Source organism: Meleagris gallopavo, chromosome 2 (genome assembly GCF_000146605.3).
Source record: "Meleagris gallopavo isolate NT-WF06-2002-E0010 breed Aviagen turkey brand Nicholas breeding stock chromosome 2, Turkey_5.1, whole genome shotgun sequence".
Lineage (NCBI taxonomy): Eukaryota > Metazoa > Chordata > Aves > Galliformes > Phasianidae > Meleagris > Meleagris gallopavo.
The window spans coordinates 86,736,148-86,741,468 of NC_015012.2; positions in this window are offsets into that span (position 1 = coordinate 86,736,148).

Here is a 5,321-nt window from a genome sequence, read left to right on the forward strand (position 1 = left end):
GATCCTCAGTTCAAGAAAAAAAAAGATCTCCTAGGAAGAGCCCAGCAGAGAGCTACAAAGATGACTAGGGGCCTGGAACATCTCCATTATGATGAAAATCTGAGGGATCTGGGACTCTTCAACCTGTAGAAGAGAAGACTGAGGGAAGATCTTATAAATGCTTCTAAATATCTAAGGGGTGAGTGTCAAGCGGATGGGGCCAGGTTCTTTTTAGTGGTGCCCAGTAACAGGACAAGGGGAAATGGGCACAAACTGGAAGTTCCATAAAAACAAGGGGAAAAACTTCTTTACTTTGAGGGTTACAGAGCACTGGAGAATTCTGCCCAGGGGGGTTGTGGAAACTCCTTCTGAAAATACTCAAAATCTACCTGGACACTTTCCTGTGCAACCTACTTTAAGGGGTTGGACTAAATGGTCTCCAGAGGTCCCTTCCAAGCCCTATGAGTCTGTGATACTAGACTTATTATTATAAACAAACATGGCAATTAAAATTAAAAATCCCATACTAAATTTCAAACAGCAATTTTATCAATTATTATCTTATCACTAATGATTACTTCCACAACTTGCTGTAAAGCTGAAATCATGTACGAGATGACAAGGAGAAAAATCTGAGTATTCTGATTTTACATTTTTTTCATTTTCATTTTCATTTTACATTTCTACATTTTTTCATAAATGAAATACATCAGGTTTCTTATGCACATTAAAAGCTGAATATATTCATTCAGACACTCTATTTGTGTCAGTGTTATGCTCACAAAGCGTGCACATCAGAGTGACAGCTAAAAAGTCACAGACCTTTGCACATAATCTAAAACTAAATCTGTATGTAATTTCCTTCCTTTTGTTAATTGAAGATTAAAACTAAATCAAGGGGAAGCCTTCTATGAGACTACTTCCAACAACAGATGACTCAACTAGCACCTGAGAATTTGTTGTACTTGTATGTACTGAGGTTTTGAACTTCCTGTTTCAATAAAATACCAAACAAGTTGTGTTTCCTTTACAAATAAGCTATTACATCAAGCCCTGTTCCTATAATTTCAGTTTTTGTCTGCATTCCAACATTTTCTTTGGCAAATGTAGAAACATTCTAATTAAAGAGAAGAGAAAAACAAGCAACATTCATCATGGTAAGAATGAATGTTCAAGAGAACATCCTTACTGGTTACTTCTTTCATTCAATTTAATTTGGCTTCTGAAATACACTTAATTATGGCATGCAGTTGTCAGAGATGAAACCCAGTTAACAGGTTTTTCACTAATAGTGTGTTATCAAAGCTATTAAAGGTAATAGTCAATTCCCCTAGTGCCATACAAACGTAACACCATCTTTGTGAAGTGACTGAAAAACATTTTTAGAACACTAGAAAAAACTTGAAATATGCCTTTCTGTATGGCCAATCTCACCTATTTTCACAGCCTGATAGATCATTTAGCACATACTTTGAAATTTTTTTTTCCAAAGAGAAAAAATCCTGCGTTTACCTCAGCATGATCTGTAAGATCAGATCTATAAAAATCCTTTACAATGCTCTCTTTCCTCAATTACCAGTTTTTGCTAATGTTTAGATTACAGATCAAAGGTCTCTTTCTTGATTTGCAATTGCCACGAGAAAGACAGCTTCCACAGGAAAAGTTAAAGAGCATACCTGCAAACACAACGAATTGTCTGGCTAAGTACAATATAGCCTACATAATGCAACATACGTGTTTTCTATTCTAAATTTATTTAACCTTGGAACTGGAAGTGCTGACTCAACAAAACAGAAGTTCAAATTTTAAAAATGACACTATACCAGGAGATATATAATTAGACTCATTCCATTTTGGACAAATAAATTAACTATTCCTAAAATGTGTTCATGTGCGCTCTATATCTTCATGAAGAGCACTGCCTCTTTTAGTAATAAATCAGATACATCGCCAGGCAGATGCAGCAGGAGCAGCAATCACCCTGTAGAGTTGTGTGACAGACAAATCTGGAATGCTGTAGGAAGAGCATGCCCTGTAAATGGTTGAACCCATTTAGTAGTTGTAGGTGATAAAGACTTCTGATAAGAGAATTAGCCCACACTACATCTCAAATATCTTCAAAGACAGCACGGAGCTAGAAATAGTCCAGTTAATCTTGAAAAAAAATCCTAAATTTGACAAATGATTTCATCAACCTCCAGAAAAGACAGAATGCTCCTCCTGCTTTGTCTGAATACAAGCCAATTAATCTCTTCCAGGTTTCTCCTACATGAGTAAGCAGCAACTGGTCCAATCCACATAACAAAGAGAATACAGCAGAACTACACTGATTTAAGAAAGCACATATTTTGTTTTATAAGCTTATGCTGAGTCACACTGAAAACTCAGTGGAATGGGACAAACAGCACTTTAGTTTATGCTGTTCTTTTATTTTTTCTTCTAAACCACAACTGACCCAACCATATAATTTCAAATTACAAAGTTTAGCACAAAACTTTTTTTAATCAACATACGGATGGTTGTTTACCTCCTTCATGTTGGACTAAGCCCAAAATTCAAGACTAGCCCTCAATAAAACATAAAGTGCTTGACCTTGCTTTGTGTTGAAACTGCAGCTCTTTCGGGCACTTGAAAATGATCTCCCATCACATAGGAATGTCTGAGGTCAGGCAAAAGTATTTGGAAGACATCTAAAGATTTTCAGTTTTAACATGCTTGCAAGGTACCTCTTAAATTGACTTTTAAATGTTTATTTCCTTTGACTACAGGAAGCTGGTATTAACTAAAATTTTTACACGTTTCCCCTGGATTCTCCAAAATATATTACTTTAAAAGGTACTAATTAACAGATACTCTTAAAACAGCCAACAAAATTCAGCCTCTTTCAGACTATCCATAAAAATCCCTTGCCTCAGGCAGGCATACTCCCCTTAAATGTCTCTTTACGGTAGCTTTAAAAATAGTCATGCCATGTAGCAACGCCTGGAATAAGGTCAGCCTGGAATCAGTTCCACAGGTAGAAGTCCCTCATGTCAACTATTGCCAGTCTTCCACTCAAAATGAAGTTAATAATGCTTCAGAGCCACAAATAAATTTGGTAGAACGGAACATGGAAAAAGTGTGACCTTCCAGACAGGTCAGAAAAAAAAAGATGGAAATATTCTTCCTTAGATCAAAAGGTTCTTGGGTCAGATGCTATCTTTTGTTTTGGATTTGTACAATGCATTGGGATGCAGAGTCCTGTTTTATGTCCAGTAAAAAACAATGAAGAATTTCTACCTTTCTAATTGTGAGGTGCTTTTTTTTTTTTTATTACAGCCTCTGGGAACTTCTTCAGGCAATTATTTAATAATAGTATTTGAAAAAATGGATTTAGATGATCTTTTAAATAGTTCTGATAAATAGGAAATAACTTCAATATACAAGACATAAATCATTATAAGAAAAACACAACAGCAGAACCTCTGGTCTTTGGAAAAGCCTCCAAGGCCTATAACAGAATTTCATCAACATGTAATAAATCACTAAACAGTAAGAACAGAAGAAGTATGTCTATATATACATACATATACACATAATCCTAGTAAATCAAAAATAATGCAAAATAAATCTGAGGATAGAATTTATTTTTGCGACTACCTTATGATTAAATTTTATTGCAGATATAATTTTTTTTCACATGGTTGAAGCAAAGGTATGAAAGTTAGGAATCAAAAGAATCTATTATAACTTTTATATCTTTGAAACTGAGACTAACAGGACTCATATATTGGCATTCATATATATTGGATTCATATAGTATTTTCTTCACATTACCTGGGAATTATTTTAACGTCAGTTTTTGGAGGATATAACACAGCATTTAAGATCACACCTTAGATATGTTTATAAGAGTCTGAAAAGACAAGCAGTATCAGCTAATTTTTCTACTGTTCTCTGAAGGGATGAAGAAGACTTTCTTTGTCATGTTATTGATGAATTTCTTTCAGAAAAAAATACCCTTTCAGGTCTGTAGGCCATGGTCCTACACTGCAGAGAATATCATGTGCTTCATTATCATAGACTTTTGAACATGAGTGGAGTTGTAATACATTTTTTTACTTAGGACTAAATGAAGAAATGGAGCAAGGAGTTTGTTAAAAATAAGTGAACTTTAACTAAACTACTAGGATTCATTTTTGCTGGAACCACTGCATGACATGGTGCTTTAAGTGAGTCAGATTTATAACTAATTTTACTGCCTGGATATAGTGTACTACCATCATGATAAACAAAAACCACCAAGAGCATCTCAGCAGCTGTCTCCACTAAAACTGCTAGATGAGAGATTTTCCTTTTCAAACACAAAGACAGCTATAAATAGTCCCCACAAAGTTCCACCATACTGTGGCTTCTTCAGCACTTCCACTTAGAACTATGATTAAATATATTAGTCAGTGTTACAAGAATGATTAAATGTATCTGTGTCAGATTTTAGTGATAAGAGCACACAATTCAACACATTCTTCCTCTTATAAAACAACATTACTTGCTATACACATTTAACTGCTCTATGTAGAAGTAGTGCTTTGTAATTCCACCATTTAAGTAAATGGAAAGTATTTTGGACTGATCATTTTGATCATTACAGATAAACACTGCATATAAGCCTGATTTGTTGTTATGCAATAAAACATACATAAACAATTTCCTTCTACCATAACAAGTGTGGGGATCAAGTGAGACAAAGCAGGATTTCTGCAGCTTTATCTCTATAGCCCCTGTGGGGCTCCAATGGTTTAAACAACAGAAGATTATTCATATGAAAGAGCCAAGAAGTTTTCTAGCATACACTTTCCTCGGAAGGTTACTCTTTCGCCTTGTTCTTATGAGAAAGATAGAACACTACTTCTTCTGTCACTGTCATCCATACATGTAATATAGCTTCTATTCATGAAATGTTGAGCATAAATAAATACACTCTTCACTGAAGGATAATATATTTAGACATCAGTGATTGAAAACAACCATATCCTAGGCATTAGGATAACATGCATTACTATCAGTTTACCATAGAAAAAACATAAAAGCTAAAAGCTGATTATTATTAGCATCAAGCATTATTGCAAAGTGTACGTGACCATCCGCCAGCAAGCCTATAATGAATCATGCAGGCAAACACAATCACACTGTAACATCACCAGAAGAGAACAAACAGACAAAGGCACATAACCTTAACCAAGCTTTTGCTATCATGGAAAAAAGACCAAAATAAAACTTCTGTTTTTAAGCAATAACACTACTTCTCCAATCTCGATTTTCTAGAGGCGCAAGGTCATTGATCAGAAAATAACATAGAAGTA